We start from the raw sequence: 19,218 nt of genomic DNA, 5'->3' as shown, positions 1-19,218 counted from the left end.
GTTAGGGTCGAGTCGAGGCCACGCAGCCTCGTGGTGCAGGGTCCAAGATGGCGGCCGGGCCGGGCGATGGAGCTGGTAGTGGCTCGGCCCCATGATACAGAGATGTCCGGGGGCAGGAGTCCCGTAGGGGACGGGGTGCGGGTTGCTTCTGTGGGTAACACCTGGAGGGCCGGGGCTCGGGCCCTGTCATGCGGGGAGGGAGCGAGCCCTTCATGTGGCCTGTCCAACATGCGTCCCCCCCAGCTGAAGGCGGGGAGAGTTACCCATCCTCTTGGGGACTCTCCTCGTCGAGGCGGAAAAAGCGTGACAGGCCATCCGCGTTGGTGTGGTCTTGGCCAGGTCGGTGTTCCACAGTGAAGTCCATCCCCTGCAGGGAGATGGACCAACGCAATAGTTTGGGATTTTCCCCCCGCATCTGCATTAGCCACTGCAGGGGCCGATGATCTGTTTGCACCCGGAAGTGGGTACCGAAGAGATAGGGCCGGAGCTTCTTGAGGGCCCACACCACTGCGATGGCCTCCCTCTCGATGGTGCTCCAGCGCTGTTCTCGGGCCAGTAGGCGTCTGCTGATGAAGGCCACCAGTTGGTCAAGTCCTTCGGGGTTCAACTGGGAGAGGACCGCCCCGATGCCATGGTCGGAGGCATCTGTTTGTACGATGAATTCCCGGCTGTAGTCGGGGGCCTGGAGCACAGGGGCAGTGCACATGGCGGCCTTCAGTTTCTCGAAGGCCGCTTGACAGTCTGGAGTCCAGTTGACCTCCTTCGGGTGGTTTTTGGATGTGAGTTCTGTGAGGGGCCCCACAATGCTGCCATAGTCCCTCACAAACCGCCGGTAGTAGCCGGTGAGCCCCAAGAAGGCTCGGACCTCGGTTTGCGTGACTGGAGGCTGCCAGGACTGGATGGCAGCGATCTTGAGTTGAAGAGGGGCCACCAGACCGCTTCCCACTTGGTGTCCGAGATAGGTCACGGACCCCTGACCAATTTGGCACTTGCTGGCCTTGATTGTGAGGCCGGCCTGTTGGAGGGCCTGCAGGACCTCTCGGAGGTGGCGGAGGTGGTCTGACCAGTGGCGGCTGTACACAGTGATATCGTCCAGGTAGGCGGCGCTGAACTCCTCGAGTCCCGCCAATACCTGGTTCACCAGTCGCTGAAAAGTAGCTGGAGCGTTCTTCATGCCGAATGGCATGACTTTGAAGTGGTAGTGGCCATCGGGGGTGGAAAAGGCGGATCGTTCTTGGGCCCGGGGTGTGAGACCGATCTGCCAGTAGCCCGCTGTCAGGTCGAAGATGCTGAGGTAGCGGGCAGCCCCCATGCGGTCGATCAGTTCATCTGCTCGGGGGATGGGATGAGCATCGGTTCTGGTGACAGCGTTCAGGCCCCGATAGTCGACGCAGAATCGGAGCTCAGGAGTGGTGCCGGGGGCAGCAGCTTTGGGGACCAGCACGACCGGGCTGGCCCAGGGGCTGTCCGAGGGCTCAATGACCCCGAGCGTGAGCATCTTTGACACCTCTTCTTGGATGCAGGCACGTACCCGATCTGGTACGCGGTACGCCCGATGTCTGATATGGGGACTGTCCCCAGTGTCCACGTCGTGCAAGCACCAGGGGTTGACCCCTGGGATGAGGGAAAACAGGGTCGCAAATTGCAGCAGGAGGTCCCGGCAGTCTTGGCGCTGTTCCGGGGTGAGGACATCTGAGAGTCGGACCCCGTCTACGGATCCATCTTTCTCACGGGTCTTTAGGAGATCAGGGAGAGGCTCGGAGTCTTCTTCCGCTCCACTGTCCGTAGCCATCAGGAGGCTGAGCTCCGAGCGCACAAAGTGGGGTTTGAGTCTGTTGGCGTGGAGGACCCGGAGGGGGTTCCGGGGAGATTCCATATCGATGAGATAGGTGACGGGGCTCTTGCGCTCGACCACTTTGAAGGGCCCCGTCCACTTGTCCTGCAAGGCACACGGTTCGGTGGGGGACATCACCCACACTTGTTGGCCAGGTTCGAATTCGATGGAGGAGGCATTTTGATCGTACCATTGCTTCATGTCCTCCTGACTGGCCTCAAGATTCGCTTTTGCCATTTCTCTGAATCGTCTGGTCTGATTGCGTAGGGTCAGGAGGTACTTGAAGACGTCTGGAGGGGTCTTCAGGGGGGCCATCTCCCAACCTTCTTTGACTAGGCTGAGGGGCCCTCGAACAGGGTGTCCGTACAAGAGTTCGAAAGGACTGAAGCCGAGGGACTTCTGGGGGACTTCTCGATAGGCGAAGAGGAGGCACGGGAGTAGCACATCCCACTGGCGACGGAGGGGCTCTTCCAACCCCCAGATCATTCCCTTGAGCGTGCGGTTGAACCGCTCGACTAGTCCGTTTCCTTGAGGGTTATAGGGGGTCGTGAATCGGTAGGTGACCCCGCACTGTTGCCAGAGGGTTTTCATGTATTTTGAAATAAAGTTTGTGCCTCTGTCGCTGACGACTTATCGGGGGAAGCCCACCCGGGAGAAGATCCCCATTAAGGCCCGGCCGACCACCGGGGCTGTTACAGTTCGCAGGGGAACAGCCTCGGGGTAGCGGGTGGCGTGGTCCACCAGTACCAGGATGAACCGATGTCCTTGTGCTGTTCGGGGGTCCAGGGGCCCCACGATGTCTATTCCCACCCTCTCGAACGGGGTGGTGACAACTGGGAACGGTTGCAGAGGTGCTTTGAGTTTGCGGCCGCTCTTCCCGCTGGCCTGGCACGTGGGGCAGGACCGGCAGTGGTTGAGGACGTCGTTTCTCATCTTTGGCCAGAAAAAGTGGGTCACCAGGCGACTGTAGGTTTTGTCCTGTCCCAGGTGTCCAGCCAGAGGGACATCGTGGGCCAAATTCAACAAGAAGTCTCTAAAACGGAGGGGCACCACCAACACTCGACTGGCCCCTAACTCCGCGATTCTTTGTTCACTATACAACAGGTCGTTGTCCCAATAGATCCAATGGGCTCCGGCGGTGTCTCCCGTGCTCTGGGCGAGGGCTTGCTGTCGCAGTCCCTCGAGGGAGGGACAGGTCTTCTGCTCTTGACGGAACTGCTCCTGGGTGGGTCCCCCTTCTTGACGCCACTGAGCCAGGTCGGGAAGGTCCTGGAGCTGAGCGAGCCCTTCGGGGGTTTGCTCAGGGGGGTTGGTGTGGTCGGTGTCCTCCACTGGAGCGACCGGGGGAGGAGGTGCTGGCCATTCTGGTTCTTCAGGTCGGGAGATGGCCCGGGCGGCCATGGACCGAGTGGTTACGCATGCCCAGTCCGGGAGGCCCAACATCCCCAGGTGCTCTCTTCTTTCCACGGCGGCCCACGGGGAACTCTCAAGATCATTCCCCAGGAGACAGTCCACGGGGGCATCATCTCGGACCGTCACCTTCAACATGCCGGAGACTCCTCCCCATTCGAAGGGGACGCAGGCCATCCGACACAGACTCTCGGAATTGTCGGCTGAACGGACGGGGCGGAGGATGTTCGGCAGGATCTGTTCCGGGGTCACCAGGTGACAGCGGACGGCCGTCACACTGGCCCCCGTGTCACGTAGTGCTTCGGCCCTGCGCCCATTAATGTTCACCCACTGACTGTATTTTCTGGTGTTGGCGGGTAGGGGAGCCCGCGGGACCATGTCTCTTCCCCCTAGGCACGCTAGCACCATGGCGGCCGGTTCCCACTCGTGTTGTTCTTGTTCGCATTCTTCCTGTTCTTCGGAGATTTGCTCTCCCCCCAGGGCGGCGGCAGCTACCTGGCGGGGCCTCGGAGTCTGGTTCTGTGGACAGTTCGGGTCATTGGCGTAGTGGCCGACTCGCTGGCATTGGTGACACGTGACATTGGCTCGGAACCCCGGGCGCACCGGGGGGTTGCCCCGGCCGGCCGGGGGCGGGGTGCTGGTAGCGGGAGCGGCCGGGGCGGTGTCTCTTCCCCGTCCCTGGCCTCCTCCTCCTCCTCCTCGGGGACGGTGCTGACCTTGGTTGTTCCTGTTCTGTTCGTGCGGCCCACTCCGGCCTACTCGGGGGCTCTCCCATCGGTCAGGTTCGGCGGCGAGCTGCCGTGGATCAGTCAATTTACTGTCGAGGAGGTGCTGCCTGAGCTCGACGAAGCAGTTGTTGGAGAGGTGCTCCCACACCATGAGATTAAAAAGTTGCTCGTAGGTCGTTACGTGGTTCCCCTTTATCCAACCCTCGAAGTCTCGGCTGATTTAGTTTACATATTCCACCCAAGTTGTACCCGGGATCCGGGTGCAGTCTCGGAACCTCTGGTGGTACATTTCGGGTGTGAGCCCATATCGAGTGAGGAGGGCAGCCTTCATGTGGTCATAGGATGTCATCAGATGGTCGGGGAGCTGTAACAGGGCATCGCGGCCTTCATTGACGAACCTCCCCCATAGACCGGCTCCCCAGTCACTTCGGTCGATCCGGTGGGAGGTCATGGCGATCTCGTAGGCCTTGAACCACTGTTGGATGTCGTCGTCTCGGAAATATTCTCGTACGACATCCTTGGGGATGTGTACCTTTTTTTCTGTCGCTCCTGGGGTGCGCGGTTGCTCGGGCACCCCCAGATCTTTGTTTTGCTTCCGTAGGTCTAATTCTGCCAGTTTGCGCTCGTGTTCGTATGCTAGTCTCTTTTCTTCGAGTTCTCTTTGCCTCTGTTTTTCTTCCCGTTCTTCTCGGAGCCGCAGATGTTCCAGGTTCAGTTTTTGTTCGGCTAATTTTAGTTCACCGTCCATTTTGAGCCGTGCCATTTCTAACTCATGTAGTCTGTTTCTTTCTCTCTCTTGGATCTCTTCCTGCGAGAGACCCGTGCTTCACTCCTCGGGAGCCGTGGTGTTCCTTTCTGATGCTGCAATGTTTTGGTCCGGGGGTCTGACGGCCCCGGTTTCTGTCCAAGACTCAATGGCGTGCTTGAAATCGTCTTTAGTGCTCAGACCGGTGGTAGCAATGCCTAGTTCAATGCAAAATTGTTTCAACTCACGATGGCTGTACTCTTTCAATTTCTCTATCTGGAATTTCTCGGTGGATCCGCTCTCTTTGGTTGTCATTGTGGTTTAGTCGTGGGGTGAGCTACTCTTTGTACAATTACGCGTTGATTCGGATCGCGCCGCTGGCCACCAATGTTAGACGGACCTGGAGGGTCTGCCGAGGACAAGGGGAGAGGTCTCCGGGGAGAGCCGTCTCCAGCGATCGTACAGACGAGTAACTTCCCCCCCACAGATGTACACCACACAAAGATAAGGTTTAACGTTCTTTATAAGCAATCTTGAAGTACGATAGAATGGTACAAGGAGGTCAGGACTCAGGGGTCCCCTCGATTCTAGTCTCTTGGATGGGAAAGGGGGTAGCGGGACAGTCTTGTTACCAATCTGGTAGATGCGATGATATGATGGATAGCTCACAATCCTCAAGCTCGGCGTTCTAGGTGGACGGGCCGCGGCAGCGCCGGCAGGTCCCGAGATGATCGTAGGTAGCGACGGTCCGCGGCAGCGCCAGCAGGTCCCAGTGAAGGTGGTAGTTACAACGGTCCGCGGCAGCGCCAGCAGGTCCCGACGAGGATGAAGGATGCAGAAGGTTGCGGCAGCGACAGCAGGCAGGACGATAGTTCACAAGGCAGGGCTACGGCAGCGCCAGTAGTCCGTCAAGGATGAGTTCTTCACGGTGTCTCTCGACTCCAGGATATAACTGCCTTCCTACTCTGGAGCTGCCCCAGTTATAGGTCTGGCGCCCTTTGATGTCCGGACCCTCGCACTCGGAGGTCGGGAGGTCCGGGATGAGGGAGTCCAGACACCCAGCAGGGGGGTGGAGCCAGCGCCCGGGGGAGCTGGGGGCGATCGGCACCTGGCGGGGGAGAGCCATCGACACTTCTTTCTCCCATTGACCTGCCAAGTGGTCCGCTCACCTCCTGGGAGGATGGCGGTGCCAGGATGTCGGGGCCTGGCCAGGCCCAGGGTTAGGGTCGAGTCGAGGCCACGCAGCCTCGTGGTGCAGGGTCCAAGATGGCGGCCGGGCCGGGCGATGGAGCTGGTAGTGGCTCGGCCCCATGATACAGAGATGTCCGGGGGCAGGAGTCCCGTAGGGGACGGGGTGCGGGTTGCTTCTGTGGGTAACACCTGGAGGGCCGGGGCTCGGGCCCTGTCATGCGGGGAGGGAGCGAGCCCTTCATGTGGCCTGTCCAACAGTAGCCCTGCAAGGCACGGGTCAAATAAAGTTGCCCAGGAACGACACCGATAGGAAAGGCTACAACACTGCCTGTTAGTGCCAAACTAAGGGAGAGGGGGTGGGGTAGAGAAGAGCGGAAAAACCACAAAAAAAAACACACACTTACCTTGAATTCATCATACTTCTTTTGAGGCTGAAAAGAAAGGAGACGACATGCATTTGTTTTCCTGCACACATTACATACAAATTGCTGCTTTTGCCACAAGCCATCGATACATCAGATAGGAGTGAAAGATAAGAGCTCTTATTCACCACTGTTCATCTGCTGAACTATGTGATCATCATTGTATCGATCTCGGTGCAGATCCATCGCGTGCTGCACAAACGCAGTACACGAAAATACATGCATTTGAAATATAAACGGTCCTGTCTTTACCTGTTTGTGTTTGTGTTTACCTGTCCCCGTGTCTCCTCCTCGCTCCCGCCTCCCAAGCTGACCCTCCCACACAATAGCATCGACCTGCAGGCCCCGTCCCCCTCTGCCTCTGTGACCGTCTGACTCTCGCATTCAGAGGTCGCTCCCACTCGCTCCTCCTCGAGCCCTGCCTTCCAGAGATAGGGCAGCTGCACAGCGCCTGGTATCTCCTCTGCATAGCGCTCCTGTATAGCGCTTGGTATCGTTTTACTTTGATTGAATAATTTTAATCTGCATTTGCCTGGTATCGTTTTTCTGCGCAATAATTTAATTTATTAATTTGCTCAGTGCTCCTGATTAGTGGCAACTTTAGCGCGTGTACTGCTTAGAATCGCGCTACCCCACCGCCATTTTGCTGTTGTTGTTTGTGTTTACCTGTCCCCGTGTCTCCTCCCCGTTCCCGCCTCCCAAGCTGACCCTCCCACGCTCCCCCCCCCACTATCCATTTATGGACAGATGGACCCACGCGCAGCATCCACACGCTACGGCCGCGCCGAAGGTGCGCCAAAGGTAAGCCCGTCTACGCCCGTCCGCGCCTGGACCGCGCCCAGCGCCAGACCCCCTGGTTCCCGCAATGCCCAGCCCACTCGCATCACTTACGATGCCACCACCCTCCTAGCCCTTAACCCCGGCCGTTCCCCCAACTCCGTTCAAGCCGCTCCTGGTCACACCCATGGACCCTTCTCTTGCAACTCCTGCAAGTTCGACGGCACCAAAACCAACTCCTCATCCATCAACACCAAACAGAGACCTGACACCAACCACCTAAAATGCATCCTGCTCAACACCCGCTCGGTCCACAGACACGCCATCGACCTCTGGAATCTACTAGACACCATCTCACCGGACGTCGCCTTCCTAACAGAAACATGGATGAATGCCTCTTCAGCCCCAGACATCACCATTGCCATCCCGGACGGCTACAAGATCATCCGTAAGGACCGCATCAAGCAAACAGGAGGAGGCATCGCTATCGTCCATAAGAACTCCATCCGCATCTCAACCAGCTCAGACGTCAACCTTGCCAGCACCGAACATCTCCACTTCCAGATCCACACCGACCCCAAGACCACACTCAGAGGCACCCTCCTCTACCGGCCTCCAGGACCCCATGCACAATTCAGTGACGACATCACTGACTTTATCACCCCACACGCCCTCCCCTTCGAGGACTACATTCTATTGGGAGACCTCAATTTTCACCTGGAAAAGAACAATGACAGCAGCACCACCACTTTTCTGGACAATCTCGCCAACCTCGGACTCAAACAACTTGTCACTACCCCCACCCACATTGCAGGTCACACACTCGACCCTATCTTCACCTCCAGCAAACATGTCTCATTCAGTCACACCACAGCTCTCCATTGGACGGACCACAGCTGCGTTCACTTTATCTACAATAAGACCACAATCCACAACCATCCTCAACCCACCCTGCGAAGAAACTGGAACAAAATCACCATCAATCACAGACATTTATATAGCGCGCTACTTACCCGGAGGGTCTCAAGGCGCTAGGGGGGGCGAGTGCTGCTACTGCTCGAACAGCCAGGTCTTGAGCTTCTTCCTGAAGGAGAGGTGGTCTTGGGTCAGGCGCAGGTCGGTCGGAAGGGAGTTCCAAGTCTTGGCGGCCAGGTAGGAGAAGGACCTTCCTCCTGCTGTCGTTCTCCGGATGCAGGGGACGGCGGCGAGGGCGTGGCTGGCTGATCGGAGACGTCGTTTGGGAACGTGGAAGTTGATGCGGTTGTTGAGGTAGCTGGGGCCTTGATCGTGTAGGGCTTTGTGTGCGTGGGTGAGGAGGTGGAAGGTGATTCTTTTGTTGACGGGGAGCCAGTGCAGGTCTCTCAGATGTCCGGAGATGTGGCTGTGTTGTGGGATGCTGAGGATGAGTCTGGCTGAGGCGTTCTGGATTCGCTGGAGTCTCTTCTGGAGCTTGGCGGTGGTTCCAGCGTAGAGGGCGTTGCCGTAGTCCAGTCGGCTGGTGACGAGGGCCTGGGTGACCGTCTTCCTTGTCTCGGTGGGGATCCACCGGAAGATCTTCCGTAGCATGCGCAGGATGTTGAAGCATGACGAGGAGACGGCGTTGACTTGTCTGGTCATGGTGAGGGAGGATTCCACGATGAAGCCCAGGTTACGTGCGTGGTCTGTCGGTTTGGGTGCGCTGCCCAGGGCGGAGGGCCACCAGGAGTCGTCCCAGGCGGAGGGCGAGGAACCCAGGATGAGGACTTCCGTCTTGTCTGAGTTCAGTTTCAGGTCGTCATCCACTCCGCTACGTCTTTCATTCCTTCGTGAAGGTTGGCTCTGGCGGCGGCGGGGTCGTTGGTCAGGGAGAAGATCAGCTGGGTGTCGTCAGCGTAGGAGATGATGTTGAGGTTGTGTTGGCGTGCGATGGCTGCGAGGGGGCTCATGTAGACGTTGAAGAGGGTGGGGCTCAGCGAGGATCCTTGAGGGACACTGCAGATGACTTCGGTGGCCTCTGACTTGTACGGTGGTAGGCGGACTCTCTGTGTTCTTCCGTCGAGGAAGGAGATGATCCATTCCAGTGCTTTCTCCTGGATTCCGACGTTGCTGAGGCGTTGCACTAGGGTGCGGTGGCAGACAGTGTCGAAAGCCGCGGAGAGGTCTAGGAGGATGAGGGCCGCTGTTTCTCCGTTGTCCATCAGGGCTCGGATGTCATCGGTGGCAGCGATGAGGGCGGTCTCGGTGCTGTGGTTGGCTCGGAAGCCAGACTGTGAGGTGTCCAGGGATCCATTCGTCTCGAGGAAGGCGGCCAGCTGCTTGTTGACGGTCTTCTCGATGACTTTGGCTGGGAACGGGAGGAGCGAGATGGGCCGGTAATTCTTGAGTTCGGTGGGGTCCGCCGTAGGTTTCTTTAGTAGGGCGCTGAGTTCGGCGTGCTTCCAGCTCTCCGGGAAGGTGGCGGTGTCGAAGGAGGTGTTGATGATGTCCCGCAGGTGGGGTGCGATGACCGCGTCGGCCTTGTTGAAGACGTGGTGAGGGCAGGGGTCGGTCGGAGATCCGGAGTGGATGGAGTTCATCATGTGGATGGTGTCTTCGGTGCTGATCGGAGTCCAGGTGCGGAGGGTGGTGGTGGTGGGCGGTGGTTCGGTTGTGGCGTGCGTCGGTTGAGTGCTGAAGCTGTTGTGTATGTCCGCGATCTTGTTGTGGAAGTAGGAGGCGAGGGAGTTGCAGAGGTCTTGCGATGGGGTGATGTCGTTGTTTCCGGCGTTGGGGTTGGAGAGCTCTTTCACGATGTTGAAGAGTTCCTTGCTGTTGTGTGCGTTGTTGTCCAGCCAGTCCTTGAATGCAGTTTTCTTAGTGGCGCGGATGAGTTGGTGGTGCTTCCGGGTGGTAAGCTTGAGGGCGGTCATGTTGTCCGGTGTTGGTTCCCTTCTCCAGGCTTTCTCGAGGGCTCGCAGTTCTTCATGGGGCTCTTGAGTTCGTCGGTGAACCAAGGGGCCTTCTTGCTGCCGGGTCTGCTAGGCGGGGTCCTCAGTGGGGCGAGTTCGTCCGCGCAGTTGATGATCCACTTCGTGAGGTTGTCGGCGGCCTGGCTGGGGTTCGCTGAGCTGGGGGGGGGTGCTGGCTCAGGGACGCGGCGAGCTGGTCGGCTGTGATCTTGTTCCAGCTTCTTCGAGCAACCGGTTGCTGGTGGTGGTGGATCGTCGTTCTTCTGAAGGTGAAGTGGACGCAGCTGTGGTCCGTCCAGTGGAGTCCAGTGGCGTGGCTGAAGGCGATGTGTTTGCTGGATGAGAAGATGGCATCGAGTGTGTGTCTGGCAAGGTGGGTGGGGGTGGATATCAGCTGCTTGAGTCCGAGGTTGGCGAGGTTGTCGAGCAGGGTGGTGGTGTTGCGGTCGTTGTTGTTCTCCAGGTGGAAGTTGAGGTCCCCCAGGAGGATGTAGTCGGCGGAGGGGAGGGCATGTGGGCTGATGAAGTCGGCGATGTCCTCGCTGAATTGTGTGCGTGGTCCCGGGGGTCGGTAGATCAGGGTGCCTCTGAGGGTGGTCCTCAGGTCGGTGCGGATCTGGAAGTGTAGGTGTTCGGCGGTTTTCAGGGTGTCGTCGGTGTTGGTCGTGATGTGAATGGTGTCCCTGTGGATGATGGCGATGCCTCCTCCCATCTGGTTGGGGGTGCGGTCCCTCCGGGTGATCTTGTAGCCCTGTGGGATGGCGATGGCGATGTCGGGTGCTGAGGAGTCGTTCATCCAGGTTTCCGTGAGGAAGGCGACGTCAGGAGCTGTGGTGTCGAGGAGGTTTCAGAGTTCGATGGCGTGCCTGTGGATGGAGCGGGTGTTGATCAGGATGCACTTGAGGTGGTTGCTGCTGGTGATCGGCTTGGCGGGTGCTGGTGTGGGGCAGGTCCGGATGCAGGTGAACTTGCAGGCGTTGCAGCTGAAGGGTCCGTGGGTGTGCTTCGGGGTGGCTCGGTAGCATCCAGGGATCCCGCCGGTGTTGAGTGCGATGAGTTCGGTGGCGTTGTAGGACAGTCGGGTCGTCATCCGTCGGTGGGGGCCAGGGGTCCTGGCACTGGGCGCGGTCCAGGCGCGGACGGGCACAGACGGGCTTACCTTTTGCGCGCCTTCGGCGCACAATCGGCGCGCCAGCTGCGCGTGACCGCTGCGCGTGACCGCTGCGCGTTCGCACGGTCGCCATATATGGCGAAGTGCGAGGGAGGGCGGAGCAGCTGGGAGGCGGGAGCGGGAAGGGTACAGAAGGAAAAAAGGGGCAGGGTTAGCGGCGGTGGCGGGAAGCGGGGAGCGGGGAGGGATGAGACGGGGGCAACAAACTACAGGCAAACAGGCACTAAATAAAACACAAATACAATTCAATACAAAAGTACAGGGGTACAAGGCAAGATAGCAGGTCAGGCGAGCACAGACCACGCCGCTCGATGGCAGGGGGCGTGGTCACGCGGCGGCAGCCGGGGCAGTGAGGCAGGCAGGCGGGAGGCACACGCAGCAGCTGGTGGCCGTGCGGCGCGGGGGGTGTCCTAAACTAGGTCACACTCACCTGCGTCGCACGGTCGCCATATATGGCAAAGTGCGAGGGAGGGCGGAGCAGCTGGGAGGCGGGAGCGGGGAGGGTACAGAAGGAAAAAAGGGGCGGGGTTAGCGGTGGTGGCGGGAAGCGGGGAGCGGGGAGGGATGAGACGGGGGCAACAAACTACAGGCAAACATGCACTAAATAAAACAAAAATACAATTCAATACAAAAGTACAGGGGTACAAGGCAAGATAGCAGGTCAGGCGAGCACAGACCACGCCGCTCGATGGCAGGGGGCGTGGTCACGCGGCAGCATCCGGGGCAGCGAGGCAGGCAGGCGGGAGGCACACGCAGCAGCTGGTGGCCGTGCGGCGCGGGTGGTGTCCTAAACTAGGTCACACTCACCTGCGTCGCACGGTCGCCATATATGGCCAAGTGCGAGGGAGGGCGGAGCAGCTGGGAGGTGGGAGCGGGGAGGGTACAGAAGGAAAAATGGGGCGGGGTTAGCGGCGGTGGCGGGAAGCGGGGAGCCGGGAGGGATGAGACGGGGGCAACAAACTACTGGCAAACAGGCACTAAATAAAACAAAAATACAATTCAATACAAAAGTACAGGGGTACAAGGCAAGATAGCAGGTCAGGCGAGCACAGACCACGCCGCTCTATGGCAGGGGGCGTGGTCACGCGGCGGCAGACGGGGCAGCGAGGCAGGCAGGCGGGAGGCACACGCAGCAGCTGGTGGCCGTGCGGCACGGGGGGTGTCCTAAACTAGGTCACACTCACCTGCGTCGCACGGTCGCCATATATGGCCAAGTGCGAGGGAGGGCGGAGCAGCTGGGAGGCGGGAGCGGGGAGGGTACAGAAGGAAAAAAGGGGCGGGGTTAGCGGCGGTGGCGGGAAGCGGGGAGCGGGGAGGGATGAGACGGGGCAACAAACTACAGGCAAACAGGCACTAAATAAAACAAAAATACAATTCAATACAAAAGTACAGGGGTACAAGGCAAGATAGCAGGTCGGGCGAGCACAGACCACGCCGCTCGCTGGCAGGGGGCGTGGTCACGCGGCGGCAGCCGGGGCAGCGAGGCAGGCAGGCGGGAGGCACACGCAGCAGCTGGTGGCCGTGCAGCACGGGGGGTGTCCTAAACTAGGTCGACCAGATCTCCTCATCGCTTCTTCTAAACCCCCCCGCCCACTCCTCAAACCCCGACCAAGCAGCCATTAACCTCACCCAATGGCTATCTAACAGCGCCGACATCCTAGCACCGTTGAAAAAACGTAAAATCAAACTAGGCAGCAAAAACGCCTCTTGGTTCAACGATGATCTTAAGAAATCGAAGAAACTCTGTCGCTCCCTCGAGAAGGCCTGGAAAAAAGACCCAAACACCAGCACTAGGGACGCCTTCAAAAACGCCACCCGCATACACCACCAACTAATCCGGTCTGCCAAGAAAGCCGCATTCAAAGACCGACTAGATAACAACGCCCACAACAGCAAGGAATTATTCAACATCGTCAAAGAATTTACCAACCCATCAGCCAACTCCAACGACATCACCCCCTCCCAAGCCCTCTGCGACTCCCTAGCTTCCTTCTTCCACAACAAAATCGCAGACATCCACAACAGCTTCGACAACCGACCCGGAAATCAACCCACCCAACCTTCTGCAGGACCTTTACCCCCCTTGAACATCCTTAACGACTGGAACCCAATCTCCACTGAGGACACCATCCGCCTGATGAACTCCATCCACTCAGGATCCCCAACTGACCCATGCCTTCACCACATCTTCAACAAAGCAGACTCCATCATAGCACCACACCTCCGAGATGTCATCAACTGCTCCCTCAACTCCGCCACCTCCCCGGAAAGCTGGAAACACGCAGAACTCAGAGCCCTTCTGAAAAAACCCACAGCTGACCCCACCGAACTCAAAAACTACCGCCCCATCTCGCTTCTTCCATTCCCGGCCAAAGTCATCGAGAAAGCTGTCAACAACCAGCTCGCCACCTTCCTCGAAACCAACAAATCCCTCGACTCCTCACAGTCCGGCTTCCGAGCCAAACACAGCACTGAGACCGCACTTATCGCAGCAACAGACGACATTCGAACTCTACTGGACAATGGAGACACAGTCGCCCTCATCCTCCTCGACCTCTCCGCTGCCTTCGACACAGTCTGTCATAGCACCCTTCTACAGCGCCTCAGAAACGTCGGAATCCAAGGAAAAGCACTGGAATGGATCACCTCGTTCCTCACCGGAAGAACACAGAGAGTCCGCCTCCCACCATTCAAGTCAGAGGCCTCTGAAGTCATCTGCGGCGTGCCACAAGGATCGTCACTCAGCCCCACCCTCTTCAACGTATACATGAGCCCCCTTGCGACCATCGCTCGCCAACACAATCTCAACATCATCTCCTACGCTGATGACACTCAACTGATCCTCTCACTCACCAAAGACCCTAACACCGCCAAAACCAACTTACATGAAGGAATGAAAGAAGTAGCTGAATGGATGAAGCACAGCCGTCTGAAACTGAACTCAGACAAAACAGAAGTCCTCATCTTAGGCACCTCCCCCTCCACCTGGGATGACTCTTGGTGGCCAGAGGCCCTTGGAAAAGCACCCATCCCGACGGACCACGCACGGAACCTGGGCGTCATCCTGGACTCCTCACTCTCAATGACCAGACAAGTCAACGCCGTTTCATCATCTTGCTTCAACATTCTTCGCATGCTCAAAAAAACATTTCGCTGGATCCCCACCGAAACTAGAAAAACGATAACCCACGCACTGGTTACAAGCCGCCTGGACTACGGAAACACCCTTTACGCCGGTACCACCGCAAAACTCCAGAAAAAACTCCAACGCATCCAGAACGCTTCAGCTGGGCTCATACTAGACATCCCGCGTAAAGAACACATCTCTGGTCACCTGAAAAACCTCCACTGGCTCCCCGTAAATAAGAGGATTACTTTCCGCCTCCTAACCCACGCACACAAAGCACTTTACGAACTTGGACCCGAATGCCTCAACACACGACTGTCCTTCTACACCCCCTCCCGTCAGCTACGATCCTCCAACCAAGCCCTTGCCACTGTACCTCGCATCAACAAAACCACCATGGGAGGTAGATCCTTCTCCTACCTGGCAGCTAAAACTTGGAACTCACTTCCCACTCACCTTCGCCTTACTCAGAACCACCTAGCATTCAGAAAGCAACTTAAAACTTGGATATTCGACAAGTAATTCCCCACCCTTCCTCAAGCGCCTTGAGACCCTATGGGTATGTAGCACGCTATATAAATCTCTTCTTTGACTTTACTTCGCGGTGCCCCTTTTCGCCCCCCCCCCCTACCGGAGGGTTTCGGCTCAACACACAGCACATGAGACTCGATCAATTTATGAAGCTTTAATGGAATTCTCCCCGTTGGTGACAAACATTTACTTATTTAAAGGGTTGGAATCGTCCTGCTGTCTGTGTGGTGGTCACACACATGCTTATGTGCGCGGCGCTCGTGCCACTGCCTCGGGCAGCTGATTAAAGACAACTGATGTCTGATCCTACCGAGTTCACCTTAAGGAAAGCGGAGTGCACTGCAACAGAGGGCTGTTCTACACACATTAGGGGGTGCGAGTGTGAGGAGGATCGCAGGTGAAATCCATCAGGTACTGTGCTACAGCGCCATCTGCAGGCCGGTTCCTGGGGGAAGCTGGATTTCCTTGGGTGAGTGACTGTAAGAATGTGACTTAGCACTCTAGCGGTTGGTGGAAGGAGCTGGGGGAGGAACAGGAAGAGGAGGAGCGAGAAAGGAAAGAGAGCAGTTGAGAATAGGGACAAGTGAAGTAAGGTCGTAAGAAATAAAGCTCTGTGAAACAAGCACCAGTCTACGCCTCGTTATTGCTGGTACAGACACGACAACTGGCGACGAGGGTGGGATGATTGCACTGTGTACTAGCGCTAATCCCTAAGCAAGTGACCTGTCCCCGCAAGTACTTTGACGAGCGTGGCCCCCTCGCTGAGCGCCTATTGCAAGCGTCGTGAACTGACCGCTGAGCGCTCCTGAAAGTAAGCTCCGTGACCTGGAGGTCGCGTGGAGCGTAGCCCTGCCAGACGCCGTCGTAAGCAGCAAGTCGGGTGACCACCCCGACTGCGGAGACCGTGCATGCCAGAGTGTGGACATCGGGAGCCCGCTCCGGTCCTACCAGCACTGAAACAGCCTGCCGGTGTGAAGGTTCAGCGGTCCTGTCCCATTTTGAGTCCACCGGCATTGAAATCCAGAGCGGTGAGTGTCTGACTGCATGAAGAGGAGCCGGGGGTGATGTGGAGCCAAATCTCGCTAAAAACGAGATTTCGCAAACGGCGGCCATCTTAGAGTCAGACGCCCGGGTCCTAACCCCTGTCAGGGATATTGGGCGGCCATCCTAAAGTCAGGCAACTGTGGAATTTGCCAGCAAGCACAAGCAAATGCAAACCCAACGACAATAAGCCTTAGCAAATGCAACTGTCTGAAGCAACAAGCACGAGTAAATGCAATTGTCCAAAGTAACTAGCACGAGTAAATGCAATTATCTGAAGTCAATAAGCATGAGCAAACACAAAGTTTGTGTCCAACAAGCACATGCAAATGTAAAATCCGAATTCAATAAACCCAAGCAAATGCAAGATCTGAATTCAACAAGCATAAGCAAATACAAAGTCTGAGTACAATAAGCACAAGGAAATGCAAGCCCCGAAATACATTTTCAACACCAAGTGAAGATAAGTAACTGAAACTAAAGGAAGAAAGAAAATAAATGATCTAGAAATACGAGTAAACAAATGCCAGGGAAGCTTTCCCTCATCAACCACAGTGGCTAGTAACCCACATAAGCCTTGAGAAAAAGAACAAGATGTCGACATCGCCAAGTACAAGTGCTGAGGAAACATAAATCACTTGCAGCTGAGTGGCGACCATTTTGAACTCAGGCAATCCAAGCCTAACTCCCTGAAGCCTGCTGAGACCGACATAAAAGCTGGAACATCTTTGTAAGGAAAGGTGAAACTGGCGGACAAGACACCGTGGTCACCTGGGGGGGAGTTTTCCCAAAAATCAAAGGAAAACAACGATACGAAAGATCTCGACAGATGAGGGCCAGCAAATAATACAGAAAGCAAAGGGAGCAGTCCTGTGACATTATCATACTAGAACTTTCCTCCATCATGTTGGTGGGAAAAGAAACACAAAAATCTAACCCTTGCATTGAAGTGCCACCCCCAGTGACACAGGCATCCAAAGTTTGGGTCCCAAATGGAACCGGTGACTGGCGTCACTGGATGAATTTCTTGCAACAACTGGTGAGCGAAGAGATGGAAACCGTCTGCTACTACTACTTCAGCTGGTGGGTCATGAAGGCCAATGCCTAATCAGAACATTTTCAGCAAAAGACACTGAGACATATGAAAAACTTAAGGAGACACTACGTTCCCCTTTCAACACAAAGGAAGACGTGGATCATGAATGCATCATCTTCAACGCAGCACGGCAGGAACCAGGGGAATCGTCACCAAACTTCATTACAAGGTTGCAAAGTCTGGTACAATGCTGCATTTTCAACACATTTACAAATGAGGAAGCAATTCGACTCCGGGTACTTGAAGGCTGTTCAATACCTGACACAAAGCGCAAGATCCTTCAAAGGCAGTTCTCGCTAAAGGAAATCATCAGGAGGGCCGAAGCTGGAGAGCGGGCCAAAGCAAGAGAATTATCAAGAGAATTGCACCTTAATGCAAGTAAGGAAGATAAAAGAAAGGAGATATCTCTCATATCTGTGAATAAATCCCAAGAAGCAAACAAAACCAGACAGAGGGAGGGCAAAGGCAGACTAGAGATAAGACAGCAGGAGAGACAAAGTGACATGAAATACTCTGATTCAACAATACAAAAGACAGTGAAGGATGGCAAACAAAAGACCGGGACGATCCAGGATTATGACAGCCTCACTGATATAAGCTCAAGGAGTCATTCAACTTCAAGGAGTCATTCAACAAACGTTACAAACTACTCTGAAGAAGCATCGAGTGGGACAGACCACACAAATGGAACAGATGACAGCCTGCTCAACAAGTGTGAAGGAAAGACAAACTACAGAAGACTGGACCAGTGATGCTAACCCTGGAAACCGGTATACAAACACACCCGAGCAACCCACTGTTCATCAAATTTCGTAGACGAGTCCGAAGAAGCATCAAGCAGTGGGATACATCACATCCATGGCACAGACGTCAGTCAGTGCACCCAACAAGCGAGAAGAAGAAACAAACCACATAAGACAGGGTGATCCACTCAGAAACTGGAAAGGGGTAGGCAAACACACTCAAGACACCCTTGGCAACGAGGAAACTGAGAGGAGACAATTAACATCATACGAGAGAGGCAGAGACAAATTGCCCTGGGAACAAACAAAAGAAATAAACGCGTGGCTATCAAACAATCTCTCCATTGCAATAACACAGAAGACCCTTCTAGAGATGTACCAAGGATGGCTCCGACTCCAAGAGCAGTTCGTCACAGCCTACCAGCTCAAGAAATTTACCAGTCAAGACACACCCAAAAGAACGTTCTCAAAGGAAATCTGCACAAGATTCCTCCGATTCAGAAGGTATGTCTGTACAATCACTTGGGTCAACTGAATCAAGGTCACAAAAACGCCCATGGCATCGATCACCCGAATGCAAGGGAATCAGAGAACATTCTCCCGGTCCAGAGCAACATATCTCATGCAGATGACTCAGAATACTTGATCTCCCCGCCACGCAACATGTCATGTCAGCCACAGTTATATCAAGACATGAATAATATACTGTCACCCCTGATGGGGTCAGCGAGGCTGACTCAAAAAGGATTGCTGAAGAAAAACGAATATATGGGACATTACCCACCATGTTAGAAAAGGACTGTCTCATCACTCTGCAAGGAAGGCAAATGTGTTGACAGAGATAGATCATTCTCAAAAAAAAAAAAGGGGGGATGAGAGAGGAACATGCACATGCCCGGATGGTCAAAGAGTTCAAAATTCCCAAACGCGAGTGGGAGTGGGAGAGACAAACTGAGCCCGCAAATGAGTCCCAGAACCGAATCAGGATACCCACTTTAGATAATGCCTCCCAATCTGATATGCATGACTTTAAAAATGAGAACCTTGCTGCCCCTGACCGGAAAAGACAAAAAAAAATGAAATCACATGCGGATGCTCGGAAGAGAGCCAGAACACCATCCACTCATGAAGGACACCGGGTGTCAGTCAAACCAGAGCCACCAAGGAAGACAGACTGCCGCTATCGAGCTGGGCCATTAATGATCACCCAACAAGAGTGAACTATGATCGTGTCAGAGTCTGAAATGAGTGGATTGCGAGAAATGTGTCACACTCCTACAAGTGCCCATCTACAGTCAAAGACGCCTTTGCCAATCCGTTGAGGACTCTAGTTAGTGAGAGTGACATGGCTGGTAATGATCGGCCGAGACCTGATAATCTCGTTGAGTCTGGAGGCAAGAACTAAGATGATTATTGGAAACCGCAACAAACTATTCGAAAATATGCACAGTCGATTGAAGAACTGTAAATATCTT

At 55.7% G+C, this 19,218-nt stretch overlaps 1 non-coding gene across 1 annotated transcript; it reads right to left on the bottom strand.

Annotated features, from left to right (window-relative positions):
- Positions 1-6,415: 6,415 nt before the first annotated feature.
- On the bottom strand, positions 6,416-6,499 carry LOC147712621 (small nucleolar RNA snR60/Z15/Z230/Z193/J17). The gene has a single exon (XR_015296166.1). It is a non-coding gene; the product is annotated as a small nucleolar RNA snR60/Z15/Z230/Z193/J17 (small nucleolar RNA).
- Positions 6,500-19,218: the final 12,719 nt, after the last annotated feature.

Source organism: Lissotriton vulgaris, chromosome 5, assembly GCF_964263255.1.
Source record: "Lissotriton vulgaris chromosome 5, aLisVul1.2, whole genome shotgun sequence".
Taxonomy (NCBI): domain Eukaryota; kingdom Metazoa; phylum Chordata; class Amphibia; order Caudata; family Salamandridae; genus Lissotriton; species Lissotriton vulgaris.
This window is presented reverse-complemented; position numbering and strand designations above follow the sequence as displayed.